The 17386-nt window shown below is 60.3% G+C and overlaps 1 protein-coding gene across 1 annotated transcript in view; it reads right to left on the minus strand.

Moving 5' to 3' along the window:
- The window catches only part of SBNO2 (strawberry notch homolog 2), a 34720-nt gene extending 30836 nt beyond the window's left edge, over window positions 1-3884 (minus strand). The window contains exon 1 of the mRNA XM_012934130.2: window positions 3720-3884. The gene's annotated coding sequence lies outside the window, so the exon portion shown is untranslated. The remainder of the gene's footprint in view (window positions 1-3719) is intronic.
- Window positions 3885-17386: the final 13502 nt, after the last annotated feature.

A 17386-nucleotide genomic window follows, 5' to 3' on the forward strand; every position in this document is an offset into this window, starting at 1 on the left:
GACGGAAGGCCCCCCAAATCCTGTCCCCCGGGGCTGCCAGACGGCCCTGCAGGCAGTGGATCCCAGATTGGGGCCGGGGGCACCCAACCACAGGGGTGGGGGGAGGCCCACATGGATAAGGGGCAGTGGACACGCCGGGGCCAAGCGACAGCACAGCGAGGAGGGCGCTGGCCTCGCACACGGTCAACCAGGCTTTGATCCCTGCATCCCCTGGGGTCCCCAGAGCTACCGGGAGTGACCCGAGTACAGAGCCAGGAGTCAGCCCTGAGCACTGCCAGGTGTGGCCCAAACAGCAAAAAACACAAGAAGGCAAACAAACAGATGCTGAATCCACAGGTGCCCTGCCCCCCCACCCCCGCTTCCACCTCTCAGGGCCAGGCACCCTGGGAGCTCAGGGGTCACACGCTGGACCCCATCTGTGCGACCACAGAGCTGGGCGCCCCAGCCTGCTGCCTGGCCTGCCCCCCAGCCTCGGGGAGGCGGTGACAGGGGCCCCACAGAGCCAGAGGACCGTGCAGGGGGAGGGGACATGGTCCTCAGGGACACAGCCTTGGGGTGCTAAGCACTTCCCAGTGAGCAAGCTCGGAGGCCCAGAGGGGAGTGGGGAGCTAGTCGGGGAGCCCCGATTCCCAGCTGGGGACCTGGGATGTCCACACCCAGCCGGTCAACTACAGGGAAGCAGGGGGCCACCACCACCCCTGCCCGCTGCTGGTGACCTCTGACCCCTGCTTCCTCACAGCCCCAGGGGTCTCTCAAAGGTCACCCTCAGCTGGTGGTCTCCTCTGGTCCCCGGCTCTTCCTCCCTCCGCTGTGTGGACCCCATGGCTGCCCCCCCCCCCGTTCCTGTCCTCTGGGAGGGACCCTCCCCCAGCCACTGCCATCCGGGGGTGGCACTGCCCACAGCCAGGTCCCCCAGCAAGCACTTTTGTTACCAGGGTCCCACCCGACCTCGGGCTGCAGCAGACCACCCCCAGTGGCCCTAGCAGGAACCCCAAGACTCCACGAACAGGGACAGGGCCTCAAGCCAGGTCACCCCCACTACACACTTCCGCAGGGGGGCCCCCAGCCTCCCGGGGGGGGGGTGTGCTGTCTGCTCAGGAGGGCAGGGGAACCCAGGCTCACCCAAATGGGGGGCCTCACCCCCCACCTGGATCCCGGGGTGAGGACACGCGCAGCTCGCTCTAGGCCCGTGGAGCCCCAGCAGCCTGGGGGGGGATGGTGAGGGGCCTGGGGGGGGCTCGAGCAGGTCCCCGCCCCTCAGGAATGAGGAATGTGCCCCGGGACTGCCAGACTGGCTGGTTTTTCCTGAGAAGCGAGTGTCGGGACTTGGGGGCACGGCGCCCCTTGGCTCTTCAAGTCACCCACCCCTGAGCGCCTCCGCCTGGCCCCCCACGGCACCCGAGTCTGGGGCCCCCCTGAGAGCCCTGCCCACCCCACGCTCCACGTCACCGCAGCATCTGGCGCCAACCCACCCCTGAAATACAGCCCCAGCCGCTCCCCTGCCCCCAGGGAGCGTGTCCCAGGCCGGGCCTGGCTGAGGAGCCTGTCCTGGGGGGCACAAGCACCCCAGCACCCCACACCCACAACCCTGCTGCAGGGGGAAGGGGAAGCGAGGAAGGAGTCGGCAAGCCTCACCCTGTCCTCAGTTTACCTTCCTGCGGAGCCGCTGAGGTCGGCCGCCCGGAAGAGCCTTTCTCCGTCCCCAGCGGTGAGTCAGCTCCATAAAGCCGTAGGTGCACCCCAGACCCTGGACCCCGGGCCCCGCGGGGCCCACCCCTACCAGGCTTCCTGTGCCCTTTGCCCTCAGTGGGGCAGGCAGTGGCAGGAAGGCGCGGCGCTTTCTTCTCTTTCGCTTTCATTTTGCTCCCTGCCAGGCCGCCCCGTGCCCAGCCTAGGGGTACAGGGGCGCGGTGCGGGGAGCCAGCCCAGGGCCACACGTGACATGCAGGGAGGGCACCCAGTGCCTGCATGATTTGGGGGCCTGCTCCCACCTCACAGCCCCCTGAACTCACCGTGGTGACACCCCCTCCCCGGCCCTCCCACAGGTTCTGGGCTCCAGGAAGGAGCCCCCCTCAGAGGCCCCCCCATCCCCTGCAGAGTCCAGGCCTGGGGGCCAGTGCCCACAACCTGGGGGATAGGGCTAGGTGGACCCCTGGGCTCTCAGGGAAGGAAGGGGGGAGCGAGGCGAGACCCTACCTCTAATTAAGCCCTCTGGGTTGGGGGGCTAAAACCAGCACCCCACCATGCAACTCACCCCACATGACACCCCATTTACACAATTCACTCCACACACCTCGCCATACATGACACCCCCCACCACTCACCCCTGACAACCCCCCCAACTCACCATCCATGACACCCCTCACCACTCACCCCTCACAGCTCACCCCACACGGCGCAGTGGCCTTCAGTACATTCTCAGACTTGCACAACCTTTGCCGCTAATTCCAGAATGTTCCATCGCCCCGAAGGAACCCCGTCAGGAGTTACCCCACCCCCACCCCCAGGCTCTGGCACCAAGTGTGTCTTCTGTGTCCGGGGCCGGTTCTCCAGGTTCCCGTCCTGGGTCTGCCCTGTGGGGGTCTCCCCCACGTGTGGCTCTCTCCCGAAAAAGCGTCTGGGGTCCCACAGGGGCGGGGGGGTCACCCTGACAGCAAGGCCAGGCCAGGCTGGGGAGCGCCCCACTCTCCACACAGCCAGCCCCCCCCCAGGGAAGCCCACGCAGCCCACGTTGGCGCAGGTGCCCCCCAACACACACACCACCAGTGTCTCTAGGCCCCCGGGCCCCCTCCCTGCACGGCACCCACAAACCCGCAAACACAGACCCTCGCCTGTGCATGCACACCTGCACGCACGTGTGTTCACACAGGTGCACGCTCACGGGGCACACACATGGCCCCTCGCCGATGCCTGCCTGGACATACCCACGCCCCTGATCTCCGGAGGGACGGTGCCGGGGGGGGGGGTCTCCTCCCGCTCCACCACCGGGCACAGGACTTGCCCTGTGTTTACCCTCTCCCCAGAGGGGCACCGACGGGTCCCCAGCCCCCCTGTACTATCCCCCCTCCTCCGCCCTGCAGGGAGGCCTCCGGGAGGGAGGTGGCTGCTGGCCCTGCTGGCCCGACACAGTTGCCTCTTTATTCCGCCTGGGTCAGCGTTTCCGGCTGCCCCGGCCCAGCGGGGTTCAGGGGCTTTGCGAGAAGTGCACCGCTGGGCCAGCCGGAGGCCACTCCCCCCACATCAGCTGCGGGGCACTTGGCTGGCCCCCTGCAGCCCGGGCCCCCCCCCCCCGGGGCACAGACAGAGAGCAGGCTCTCCTTGGGGTTCCCTGAACGGGGAGCCCTCCCCAAACACACCCACATCCGCCCTCCCCCCCAAAGGTGACAGGCGCACTCTCAGGGCTGAACGAAGCCACTTCCCTACCCCCCCACCTCAGTCCGTGGGGGCGAGGGGGGACCTCCCCACCTCCGACTCCCCGGAAGTGGCCGGTGGGCATCTCCTCTAGGGTCCAGCCCTGCCCTGTCCCGGTCACTTTCAGAGTCCGCGCAGACATGGGAGTGACGGCACTTGGGGACGGGGGTCCCAGCACACAGCTGCCAGCAGCCTCCTGAGACCCTCGGGATGCTGAAAGCCCAGGACAGGGCAGGAAAGCCGGGAAAGGCAGGGTCAAACGCAGATCCCAGCCGCCTCAAGCCCCCCCCCCACCCCAGACCACTTACCACCCCCCCATGGTCAGTCGGTTCTTGGGGCACCCTCCTGGACCCCGGGAGGCCGGCAGAGGACCGCAGCTGGCCCTTGAGGCAGGAAGGAGGCCGCAGGCAGGCGGGTCCAACGAGGATTCTGGGAAGCACTAAATGAGGGTGTCCGCGCACACAGCCTCTCCCGGCCTTCTTCCCCCCCTTTCTGGAATGCTGATGACTTTACGGGGGGCTGGGGAGGCGCCACACACCAGGGGACAATCCCCCGTCCCCTTCTGGGGGACTCCAGGGGGCTGGGAAGGGACAGCACTGCAGGACCCCAGGGATTCCCACCAGCCGACGCTCCACCCCACTCCGCCTCTTGGGGCCGGCCCAGCCCAGGGGCGTGGGGAGTGGGGGGCCGGGGGCGGCCTCCAGAACGGGTGCAGTGACCCGAGGTTCTGTCCCATCTGCAGCTGGGGGATGCCCGAGGGGCTCGGGGCGGCGAGAGGAGGGGTCTGGGGTCCACGAGCAAAGGGACAAGTGGGGGGGTCAGGAAGAAGGGCTTCCGGAAGTGTCACAGGCGTCACAGAGGAGGAAAAAGTCAAAGTTAGGGGTCTCATGGAAAGAGTGGGGGGGGCCCGGAGTTCATGGGGTCAGGGGTCACAGCAGAGGTGACGGGTCGTGGCAGAGTCACAAGGCTGATTCAGGAGTGACGACGGCGGTCGGGGGTCCCCGAAGTCGTGAACTCGGGGGGCTGTCAGGGTTGAGCGCAGGGGGCGGAAGGGGTGCCCCCGCGGGGGCGGGGCCGAAGCGCGAGGCAGCAGCGGGGGTCGCGGCTGTGGGCGGGGTCTTGGGGGGTCGCGGCTGTGGGCGGGGACCGGGGGGTTCGGCCGGGGAGGGCGGGTCCCACCGCCGCCGCGTCCCCCGCGCCCGCGGAATCCCGGAACCCCCAGGCCGGGCGCGGGGCGGCCGCGACGGGGCGCGGGTCCGGGGGTTCCAGCTCGGAGCGGGAGGGGGCGGCGGGGAGGCCGCTGGAGCGACCGGACGCGCCTCACCTCGGACCCGGGTCCGGCCGGGCGCGGAGCCCGCGGCGCCTCCGTGTCTCCGAGCTTCGCGGCGGCCGCGCTCACTTCCGGGTTTCGGGCGCCATCTTGGGAGCCCCCGCGCACTTCCGGTCATGCTGCGGGGCGGGGTCGCGGGGGGCGGGGCTCCAGGGGCGGGGTCTAGAGAGCCGGACGCCCACGCGCGGCGCGCTAGTCTCGGGTTCGAATCCCACCCGGGCCACCACGCGGTACTTTGCACTTGGTTGACCCACCTGCTCTCTCTTCTTCAACTTACAGACCCCTCGTCTGGCATTTGCGTGGACTGTGTCCTGCCTTGATGCACCCCTGGTCTTTAATACCAGAGTGCTCTGATCACTCCTACCATAGGTCTAAAGCTTTGCGCCTCAAGAGCCAGAGCGATAGTACAGCGAGAAGGGTGCTGGCCTTTCACGCAGCTTCAGTCCCAGGCTCAATCACCGGAATCCCATGTGGTCCCACCAGCCACACCAAGAGTGATCCCTGAGCACAGAGCCAGGACTAAGTCCTGAGCACTGCCGGGTATGGTCTACACCCCCAATAAAGCAAGCGCCGGCCTCACTCCAGGGAGAGGGCTCAAAGGATTGGTGCACTTGTGCGGCTGACTGAAGCCTGAGTTGGATGCATGGTCCCAGAGCGCAGTCAGGACTTGGCATGTCTGGAATGACCCAGGACGCACCTTGAGCCCTGTTTGGGAGAAGCCCTCGAGGCTAAAGAAAAGCTCAGTGGGTAGGGCGTTTGCCTTGCATGCGGCCGACCCGGGTTCGACTCCATCCCATATGGTCCCCTGAGCACCGCCAGGAGTAATTCCTGAGTGCAGAGCCAGGAGTGACCCTTGTGCATCGCCAGGTGTGACCCAAAGAGCCAAAAAAGAAAAAGAAAAACTCGTCTCAGAATCCCTCTTGAGGGGTTGGAGTATCAATAGCACAGCGGGGAGGGCGTTTGCCTTGCACGTGCCAACCCGGGTTCGATCCCCAGCATCCCATAGAGTCCCCCAAGCATCACATAGAGTCCCCCAAGCACCACCAGGAGTAATTCCTAAGTGCAGAGCCAGGAGTAACCCCTGAGCATCGCTGGATGTGACCCAAAAAGCAAAATTAAAAGAATCCCTCTTGACCCCCTTATGACCCCTTACCCTGGTCCCGGTGCGCTGGCCACTCTCCTTGGTTCCGCCCCCATTCCCACGCCAAGCTGGAATTGTCTGCTGATTGCCCTCCTTCCTTCCCACCTGAACAAGGTTGTGAATGGTGGGGGTGAGCATGACAGTGAGGGGGCGGCTGATAAATCCCAGGGGCCACACCCCGAGACACCAGAGAACAAAGTACTGGGCCCTGAGCAATCATCCAACAGGTAAGGCGCGTGCACGTGGACATAAAGTCCCCAGAGCCCCGCGGCCGGAAGTGAGCCATGAGCATCACCGGATGTGACTCTGAAACAAAAAAACATAAAAAAGGCAGAGAGCAGAAAGCTCTTGGCTGGGATCTCAGGGATCTAGAAAGCTCCACAGGGATCTAGCCAGCAGCCTCCCCGGAGGCTTCCCTTCCAGGAGCCCTATGCAAAATAGTAACAGGATTTGCTGCCCTGCTCACAGACAGTAGGCATGCCACTGTGCATGGCACAGCACGCAGCTTCCCTGTGACTTGAACCGATCTGCCCTGAGGGCCAGAGCCAGAGTATAGCAGGGAGGGTGCTTGCTTGCACGAGCTGACCTGGGTTCGATCCCCGGCGCTCCATAGGGTCCCTGTGCACCTCCAAGAGTGATTCCTGAGTCAGGAGCAACCCTTGAAAATTAATTGCTGGATTAATTGCTGGATGTGCCAAAAAAAAAAAAAAAAGAACGGGGCTGGAGCCATAGTACAGCGGGGAGGGCTTTTGCCTTGCATGCAGTCGACCCGGGTTCGATTCCCAGCATCCCATAGGGTCCCCTGAGCACTGCCAGGAGTAATTCCTGAGTGCAGAGCCAAGAGTAACCCCTGAGCATTGCCGGTGTGACCCAAAAAGCAAAAAATAAATTAATTAATTAAATAATAATAATAAAAAAAAAACTACTTGCTAAGACCAGAGAAAGAGTACAGCAGGGAGGGCACTGTCCTTGCACACAGCCAACCCAGGTTCAATTCCAGGCATCCCATCAGTCCCCCAAGCACTGCCAGGAGTGATCCCTGAGCACAGAGCCAGGAGTAAATCTTGAGCACCACCAGATATGTCCAAAAACAAATAGACAAAAACCGACTTGTAGGCCAGAAAGAAAGTACAGGGCCTAAGGCATTTGCCCTGCATGCAGCTCACCCCAGCTCAGTCCCTAAGAAGCAGCAGGAAGGACCCCTGAGCACAGAGCCAGGAAGGACTCCTGAGCAATGCCCCTGGGCGGCCCCAAAACTCTTAAATAAGAATAATAAAAATAAGCGGGCCAAGCCACAGGAAAGCGACTAAGGTGTTTGCTGTGCACACAGCCAACCCAGGTTTGATCCCCAGAACCCCAGAGGGCCCCCAAAACCCCCCACGACTGATCCTTGAGCACAAAGCCAGGAGTCAGCCCTGAGTGCTGCAGGGGATAACCCAAAACCTAAATCGAATAAAATAAAACCTGCTACTTGCATGGGAGCCAGAACTGCACATAATTTCAGCTACCCCAGTGCCCAGAACTCTGGGGTCTTCTCAGAGTTGGGATGGGCAGCCTTCCCACACAGCACCCCCTCCCTCCGTCCATCTGTCCATCTACTTCCTGAAGTCCAGGCAGCCCCACCCACCCACCTCCTACAGCTACCACCTTGTCAATTCGTCAGCCCAGACCAGAGATCCTGAAGTCTCTCGACTGTGCAGCCATATATGTGGCCACGTGACCCCTCCGAATTCCTCCACGCTGGAATTCCAATAGGATCACCCCAAATTAGATGGAAAGTAACGTAGAAGATGACCAAACTCAACCAACACAAACTGTAACATAGACGGCTCGACGAGCAACAAACAGCTGAATAAATTCTCAGGTAAGGACTTAACTGGATGATGAGGCATAACAATTTTCATCATCATCATCGTCATCATCATCATCATCATCATTTAAAAAAATGATTCTTGAGGGAGTTCTGGGGCCACACCCAGCGCTACTCAGGGGTTACTTCTGGCTCTGCACTCAGGAATTATTCCTGGCAGTGCTGGGGGGACCCTATGATTGAACCCCAGTTGTGTCGCCTGCAAGGCAAATGCCCTCCCCGCTGTCCTATCACTCAAGCCCCCCAAAATTAATTTTTTTCTTCTTTTTGGGTCACACCCGGCAATGCTCAGGGGTTACTCCTGGCTCTGTGTTCAGGAATTACTCCTGGAGGGTGCTCGGGGGACCCTATGCGATGCTGGGAATTGAACCTGGGTTGACTGTGTGCAAGGCAAATGCCCTACCCGCTGTGCCATCGCTCCAGCCCCAGCCCTAATGTTGTGGCTCCGGCCACAACATTAAACATTTTAAAGTTGGGGGGCTGGAGCGATAGCACAGCAGGGAGGGCGTTGGCCTTGCACGCAGCCGACCCAGTTCGATTCCCAGCATCCCATAGTGTCCCTGGAGCACCCCAGGCTGGGAGCCCACCTTGACTTGGACAACGGGGTTTGATTCCTGCCATCCCATAAGGTCCCCTGAGCCAGAAGTAGCTCAAGTACTGCCAGGTGTGCTCTCCGCAAGGAAAAAGAAATTAAATTGAGGTCAAAGGGTGAAGCAGTGGGGGGAGGGCGTACTCACAAAATAACGACAGAGGAGGCCAGAGCAATCGTTCAGTGGGAGGGTGCTTGCCTTGCACGCAGCCAACCCTAGTTCAATCCCCAGCATCCCATAGGGTCCCCAGAGCACCACCAAGAGTAATTCCTGAGGCTGGAGCGATAGCACAGCAGGGAGGGCGTTTGCCTTGCACGCGGCCCACCCGGGTTCGAATCCCAGCATCCCATAGGGTCCCCTGAGCACCATCAGGAGTAATTCCTGAGTGCAGAGCCAGGAGTGATCCCTGTGCAACGCTGGGTGTGACCCAAAAAGAAAAAAAAAAAAAACAAGAAACAGGTAGGAGGAGAGGGTGAAGGGGACACCCAACTTAGTCCCAGGGACTTGGGGTAGAAGGGTAGCACTGTAGCACTGTCGTCCCGTTGTTCATTGATTTGCTTGAGCAGGCACCAGTAACGTCTCCATTGTGAGACTTGTTGTTACTGTTTTTGGCATATCGAATATGTCGTCACGGGGAGCTTGCCAGGCTCTGCCATGTGGGCAGGATACTCTTGGTAGCTTGCCGGGCTCTCGGAGAGGGACAGAGGAATCAAACCCGGGTCAGCCACGTGCAAGGCAAATGCCTTCCCCGCTGCTGTGCTATCGCTCCAGTCAGGTGCAAGGCTATGGTCTTTATCTGGGGAGGGGGCCACGCCTGGCGGTGCCCAGGAATCCCTCCTGATGGCCTGGGGAAACTCTGGGGTTCCTGGAATGGACCCAGCCCCACACCAGGCACGCACGCTCCCTGATTCCATATCGCTCAGGCCCTGGAGGGTGGGGTGGGCACAGAGATTCTTGTTCCTTGTCACACCCAGCTGGGGAAGCGGCTGGGTTTGTCCCTGTCACTTTGCCCCGGGTAGAGCGGGTCTGGTGCTCTGAGCAAGACGGGAGTCAGCATCGTCAGGGGATGTCTCGGGAGTTAATCAGATCTGGGGATTTCCAGGCAGCCTTCAGAAAGCAAAAGGAAGCCAGCACGCAGGACCTCAGTGGCGTGAAAGCTGCAGCCCCCCCCACCCCCACCCCCAGCCCCAGCCCTGCGGACAGTGCACTTACCATGCTGTGTGACCCTCACAAAACTCCTTAACCTCTCTGGGCCTCAAAGGAAGCCGGCAAACTGTCATGAGGCTGTTACAGATTCAGACCACTAAGGAACTAGCGCTAGCACTTAGCCTTTGAGTACTTCAAGAGGGCAAGGGGGGGCGGGGGTGGTGCCTGAGGAGAGCTCAAGGGGTTTTGCAAGTAGGAAGCCCCTGGTTCAGTCCCTCTCACTGCATGCCAGGGACCCCTGGCACTGCTGGGCATGATCAAAATATATAGATGGGGGGTGGGAGGGGGGTGGACAGAAGTGATAGGACTGCAGGAAGGGCGTTTGCTTGCCCACGGCAAACCCAGCTTCAATCCCCAGCACCCCACATGGTCCTCCGCCCATCACCAGCAGTAATTCCTCAGCGCGGAGCCAGGAGTAAGAGATGGCCCGTGCGGCCCCCCAACCAACCAACCAACCAACCAACCAACCAGAAATGTCGATCTGGGGCTGGAGATAGTCCAGCAGGGAGGGCGCTTGCCTTATTGACCCGGGTTTGACTCCCCCGGCATCCCATAGGGTCCCCTGAGCACCACCTGGAGTGATTGCCACGCACAGAACCAGGAGTCAGCCCTGAGCACTGTTGGGTTAGACCCAAATGCCCGCCAATGCTTGAGGGCCGGAGCGATAGGACGGGGGGGGGGGGGGGGAGAGCGTCTGCCTTGCGTGTATGTGGCTGACCTGAGTTTGATCCTCGGCATCCCCTATGGTCCCCCCGCCCCCAGCACCGCCAGGAGTGATTCCTGAGTGCAGAGACAGGAGTAACCCTGGAGTAACACATCGTTGGGTGTGACCCCCCCAAAAAAAACAACCCTGAAAATCCACTGGTCCCCTCCGGCTACTCCCAGCTCTGTGCTCAGGAGTCTCTCCTAGGGAGCATTGGGGGAACCAACCACGTGGTGCCGAGGGCGCCGCCTGGGCATCGCGTATGCGCACTAGCCCCGTGCGGTAATTACCCAGAAAAGGAGGGTTTGGACGACATGGATGTGCGGGGCGCGGGAGCGGTGGTGGTTATGGGTGCCGAGGTCCCACCCTGCTGGGACAGGGGCCCTGAAGGTCAAGCTTCTGTCCGATAAGACTCTATTCAATTTAGTTTAGGGTTTTTTTTTGGGGGGGTCATACCTGGTCATGCTTGCAGTGCCAGGGATACAGCCTTGGGATGGGCACGTGAGCACCGCCCCCCCACGACCCGCGGTTTTATCTCCCCATCCCCTCTGTGACTCTGTGATGTTGCTGCTTCCTTTGAAGTCACCGCCCTGGGCCCCATTCCATGCAGGAACCCCCTAAACTTCCCCCTGGCCGGGGTTTCGCACACGGCGTGGCAAGGGAGACAGAGTCCACTCGAACCGGATGTCTTGTTCTTATTTCGTTTGGGGCCACACCCGGCAGAGATCAGGGCTTAGCTCCTGGCTCTGTGCTCAAGGCCTCGCTCTGGCAGTACTACTGAGGGACGCTGTGGGGTGCCAGGGTCAGCCACTGAAGGGAAGAGCCCTGCCCACTGTCCTACCTCTCCTGCTCCCCCAAACTGGGAATTAGTTTTTTGGTTTGGTTTTTGGGGTCACATCTGGTGATGCTCAGGGGTGACTCCTGGCTCTGCACTCAGGAATTACTCCTGGAGGTGCACAGGGGACCCTACGGGATGTTGAACCCAGGTTGGCTGCGCGCAAGGCAAACGCCCTCCCCGCTCCAGCCCCACCAAACTGAGAATTTTGTAAACAAAACCTCCACACCTGGCCTCCGGGTGTTCCCGGTGTTGTTCCCGCCCGCAGTCCCAAAATAGCGGATTGTGTGGGTGGCCGTGGGCAGCAGTGCCGAGGGGCTGCCCTCTGCCCAGTGGCCTGGGGAGCTCCAGGCAGAGCCCGAGATCGAAGCAAGGCAGGGGCGGCTGCGAGCAAGGGAAAAGCCCCACCCACTCTCCAGCCCCGTGCGCGCTGTTCCTGGAAAAATTAAGCAGGGCTGGAGAAACAGGGCAGCGCGGGGAGGGCGCTTGCCTGGCACGCGTCTGAGCCGGGCTGGATCCCCAGCACCCTGTAGGTCTCCCTGAGAACCGCCGGGAGGGATCCCTGAGCACAGAGCCAGGAGTCAGCCCTGAGTACCACCAGGTGGGGCAGCAAAAGGGGGAGGGAGGGAAGGAAAGGAGGAAGGAAGGAAGGAAGGAAGGAAGGAAGGAAGGAAGGAAGGAAGGAAGGAAGGAAGGAAGGAAGGAAGGAAGGAAGGAAGGAAGGAAGGAAGAGAAGGGAGGGAAGGAGGGAAAGAAGGAGGGAAGGGAGGAAGGGAGGGAAGAAGGGAAGGGAGGGAGGAAGGGAGGGAAGGGAGGGAGGGAGTGAAGAAGGGAAAGAAGGAGGGGAGGAAGGGAGAGAGTGAAGAAGGGAAAGGAGGGAAGGGAGGAAAAGAGGAAAGAAGGGAAGGGAGGGAGGGAAGGAGGGAAGGAGGGATACCTGTCCATAAAAATAGGGTCCCCCAGCCTGCCTGAGGGGGACAGGCTCCCTCTCTCACTGGACATGACCGCAGCTGAAAAGACAGTGTGTGCGCGTGTGCCTCATGCCACCTGCAACTGCCTCAGTTTCCCCACCCGAAGGTGCTCTGCTGGTCCCTGCCCCACGCCCAGCCACGTTCCTCTGGGGCTGTGGCCGCCTTGAGGGTAAACAGAGGCGACCCTGGGGGCTGGACGGTGGGAGGAGCCTTGGCCGGGCAGGTGAGAGGGGCAGGTGGGCAGGCCGGCCCCAGGGGGCAGGGCGCTGCTGCTGCTGCTTCCTGTTTCTCCCTGTTCTGGAAAGCCCCAGTGTTCCCCGGCCTGGGACCAGCGCCCTCCTCCGCAGCTCCTGACCACTTCTCCCTTTGACACCCACTTCCCTGGCCTGTCCCCGGCAGTCGGCCCCCACCCCCGTCCCGCGCCAGCCTCTCCCCTGAGGCCCAAAGTGCAGAAGGGGAAACTGAGGCAGGGGAGGGTGGTGGGGGGGGGGGACAGTACCTACCCCCAAGATCGCACAGCCCCCGCGTTCCCGCTGTTCAGCCCTTCTTCCTGCTTCCCTGTCCCCTGGGTCTCTGGGTGTCTGTCTCCCTGGGTGTCTGTCCGTCCCTCTCAGTCTCTGCCCCTGGCGTTTGCTTCTGAGTCTCAGATCCCCCCCTCTGCCTGTCTGGCTGTCTGGCTGTCTCCGTCCCTGTCCGCCTCCCTCTCTCAGCCAAGCTCTCAAGTTCTCTGTCTGTCTGTCTGTCCGTCTCCCAGATCCTCTGGCCCTTTCTCTCCCTTCCTCCCCATTTCGTGCCCTTTCACCACCCCCCTCTCCCTCCGCAAGGGCAGCCACACCCCCTCGGGGCACCCCCCCACTCGCACTCACCTGGCCCTTGCCCCGGCGGCAGCGTCCTCTGGGCAGCAGAGTGGCCCTGGGGCTGCCCGGGCTGCCCGCTGGCCCCAGCTGAGCCCAGAGCAGGAACCAGCCGGGCCCGGCCAGGGCTGCTTCTGAGCGAGACTTCAGGGAACAGCAAACTTGTCTGACGGGTTTGAGATCCGCCCCGCATGGCCCTCTGCGCGCCCTGTGTGGGCAGGAGGGGGGGCAGGGCAAGTGGCCACCCAAAAGGCAGGACGGCAGGGAAGGGGCCCAGCGTGGACGGGGTGTAGGGCCCCAGAGGGCTGGAAGAAGACTTTTTTTTTTTTCCTGGGGGGGAGGGGACGTAACACGGAGCCATGGAAGAATCTGGAGCGAGAACAGACAGACGGGGGAGGCTGGGCGCGTGCTCAGGGGCTGCACCGCCCAGGCAGACCTGTTTTATCTTTGTTTTGTTGACGTTTTTCTTGGGCTCCACCTGGCAGGGCTCAGGGCTGACTCTCGGCTCTCCACTCAAGAATCACTCCCGGTGGGACTCTGGGGACCCTAGGAGGTGTCGGGGATCGAACCCGGGGCGGCTGCATACAAGGCAACTGCCCTCCTCGGCGGCGCTGTGCTACGGCTTGGGCCTCACAGCCCGAAGAAGCCCTGATGGGGGCCGGAGCGGTAGTCCAGAGGGAAAGGTGCTCACTCGTCTGCCGGTGACCAACCTGGGTCAGTCCCCAGCACCCCAGCCCCCTATCAGGGGTGACCCTCAGCACAGTGTCAAGAGTTGGCCCTGAGCATCACTGGGTATGGCCTAAAACCCAACCAGAAGGGACACATTTACAGGGCTGGAGCAATAGGAAAGTGGGGAGGGTGTTTGCCTTGCACGAGTTCGATCCCCAGCATCCCATAGGAGCCCCCAAGCACTGCCAAGAATAATCCCTGAGCACAGAACCAGGAGTCAGCCCTGGGCACCACCGGATGTGGTTCAAAAAAATCAAATTTGATTAAGTAATCAATATAGCTTAATAAGTCTTTATTAAAAAGTTTTTGATCAGATAATACATTGTATACATTTGTCTATTAAATGAATTTGATTTGTTGCATCATAAAATATTTTGGTGAAATAAACATTTTATCAACTATTCGTTAATCTGATAATAAAGTAGATCTGTAGTTGTCTATTTAATAATAAATTTGATTTATTGGGGCTGGAGCACAGCGGGTAGGGCATTTGCCTTACGAGTGGCCGACCCCAGGTTCGATTCCCAGCATCCCATAGGGTCCCCTGAGCACCGCCAGGAGTAATCCCTGAGTGCAGAGCCAGGAGTGACCCCTATGCATCGCCAGGTGTGACCCAAAAAGCAAAAAAAAAATTTTTTTTGGATTTATTTGTTAAATGATAATATAAAGAAGCAGCAACAGTGTTTACGGGGTGGGGGCTAGATCGATGGATCAAAGAATGAGAGAGCTTCAGAAGCCCTAAGTTTTGTGTCTTGTTTTTTTTCTTTTTGGGTCACACTTGGTGATGCACAGGGGTTACTCCTGGCTCATGCACTCAGGAATCACTCCTGGCGGTGCTCAGGGGACCCTATGGGATGCTGGGAATTGAACCTGGGTTGGCTGCGTGCAAGGCAAACGCCTCCCCGCTGTGCTATCGATCCAGCCCCAGCCCTAAGTTTTGACCCCTGACACTACAACCGTCCCCAGTACCCATAAGAGTCATACCTGACACAGAGCTGGGAGTGCCTCAAGCAAAAGTGAAAGAGTGGATGGCTAGTACAGAGGGCAGGGTGCCTGAGTTGCCTGCAGCTGACACGGGTTCGATCCTTGGCATCCCATAGGGTCCCCCAAGCACTGCCCAGGACTAATTACTGAGTACAAAGCCAGAATGAACCTCTGAGCATTGCCAGGTGTGAGCTGCAAACCAAAAGAAAGTGAAAGAGCAAAACCCAGGGTATGGACTGAGCCAGGAGTCAGCCCTGGACCAACACTCCCCCATCCCATCCCCCAAAAGTGGGCTTTTTGTTTGTTTGTTTGCTTTGGGCCACACCCTGCGGTGCTCAGGGCTGATTCCTGGCTCTGCATTCAAGGGTCACTCCTGGCGGACTCTTGGGGTCCACTGGGCTACCCAGGACCGAACCCAGGTCAGATGCCTGCAAGGTTAACACCCTCCCCACTGTCCAATCATCCCAGCCCACCCCCCAGTTTTATTTATTTTTATTTTTTTATTTTTTTTTTTTTTTGGTTTTTGGGTCACACCTGGCGATGCACAGGGGTTACTCCTGGCTCTGCACTCAGGAATTACTCCTGGCGGTGCTCAGGGGACCATATGGGATGCTGGGATTTGAACCCGGTTCGGCCGCATGCAAGGCAAACGCCCTACCCGCTGTGCTATCACTCCAGCCCCCCCAGTTTTATTTTTAATAAACCTAAGCACTAATGGGTCAGAGTGATAGGCCAGCAGGTAAGGCACTGGCAGCCAACCCAGGTTCGATCCCCGGCATCCCAGAGGGTCCCCCGAGTCCTGTCCAGGCCAGGTGTGACCTAAAAAAAGCAGAAAAAAACAACCCTGAAGTGCTATGGGCAGGCAGGGGAAACGGAGCGTGCGTGACCCCCGCGGCCAGATGCTGCAGCTGAGAGTGGGGGGCGGGGCGCCTCAAGGACCAAGGCTGCTGGACCAAGCCTCGCCCCGGGCGGGGGCCATCCAGGGTGGGGGCGCTGGCCAGCGGCTGATGCTGAGGTCACCTGCTCCAGGCCTCCCTGAACCTTCACCTTGGAACCTTCCCCAGGAAACTGAACGGTATAGTCAGGGCCCTGCTGAGTCACGTCTCAATCATGCGCACACACGCGCGCACACTGCACCGGGTACGCGTGCACGAGCACGCGCGGCGTGCACGAGGTCAAGCTGCAGAGTTGAGTGGAGTGTTCCCAGGGACGCTCGCGCGATGCACCACCCTCCTCCTCAAGCCAGACCCTCCTGGGAGAGTGAATACCTCCATCCAAGAAAACGGAGGGGTCCAGGGGCCAGTGCAAGAGTCCAGTGGCCAGATCACTTGTCCAACCTGGGTCGCTGCATACAAGCCAAGGGTCCTAGGCTCTGTCCTGTGGCTCCAGCCCTGCTCTGGGGTGTTGTTCACCTACTGGTTAGCTCCTATCCCTAGGGCTGTGAGGGTCACTGTCTGAGCCTGGATTTCTCCGGGTGATTCTTACCCCCAGTGGTGTGTGCTCCCTGAAAAGAAGAATTCTTCTAAGTTTTTTTTTAAAAAATTGGGGCTGGGGGCTGGAGCAATAGCACAGCGGGTAGGGCGTTTGCCTTGCATGCGGCCAACCCGGGTTCAATAACCAGCATCCCATATGGTCCCCTGAGCACCACCAGGAGTAATTCCTGAGTGCAGAGCCAGAAATAACCTTTGCGCATTGCCGGATGTGACCCAAAAAGAAAAAAAAAATTGGGACTGGAGTGATAGTACAGTTTGCCTTGCACGTGGCCAACCCCGGGTTCGATTCTCAACATTTCATATAGTCCCCCGAGTACCATCAGGGGTAGCTTTTGAGTGCAGGAGCCAGGAGTAACCCCTGAACATCACCGGGTGTGACCTAAAAAGAGAAAAAAAAAAGTTTAAAAAAAATGTGTTTTGGGGCTGGAGCAATAGCACAGCGGGTAGGGCGTTTGCCATGCATGTGGCCGACCCGGGTTCGATTCCCAGAATCCCATATGGTCCCCCGAGCACCACCAGGGATAATTCCTGAGTGCATGAGTCAGGAGTAACCCCTGTGGTCGGTGGGTGTGACCCAAAAAGAATAAAAGAAGTGTTTTTTAGGCCACGTCCAGCGGTGTTCAGGGCTGACTCCTGACTCTGCACTCAGGGATCACTCCTGGAGGTGTTTGGGGGACCCTGTGGGGTTTTGGGGATCGAACCCAGGTGAGCCACGTGCAAGCAAGCACCCCGCTGTCTGACTCAGGTTGGGCCATAGGACAGTAGGGAGGGCGTTTGCCTTGTATGCGACCGACCCAGGTTCGATCCCGGCATCCCATACAGCCCTGGAGCAATCGCCAGGGGTGATCCGTGACCACAGAGCCAGGAGTCAGGCCTGAGCACAGCTGGGTGTAGCCCCCAAATTAAACACAGAACAACATCAAAAAAGTCTCTGGGGGGCTGGAGCAATAGCACAATGGGTAGGGCGTTTGCCTTGAACGCGGCCGACCCGGGTTGGATTCCCAGCATCCCATATGGTCCCTGAGCACCGCCAGGGGTAATTCCTGAGTGCAGAGCCAGGAGTAACCCCTGTGCATCACCGGGTGTGACCCAGAAAGAAAAAAAAAAAGGTCTCTGGGACAGTGCGGAGGGCGTTTGCCTTGCACGCAGCCAACCCGGATTCGATTTCCGGCACCCCATAGGGTCCCCCAAGCATGACCAGGAGTGATTCCTGATGAACCCCTGAGCATCGCCACGGGTGACCCCGAAAGCCTTGTACTAAGCCAACAT

Source organism: Sorex araneus, chromosome 2 (genome assembly GCF_027595985.1).
Source record: "Sorex araneus isolate mSorAra2 chromosome 2, mSorAra2.pri, whole genome shotgun sequence".
Taxonomy (NCBI): Eukaryota; Metazoa; Chordata; class Mammalia; order Eulipotyphla; family Soricidae; genus Sorex; species Sorex araneus.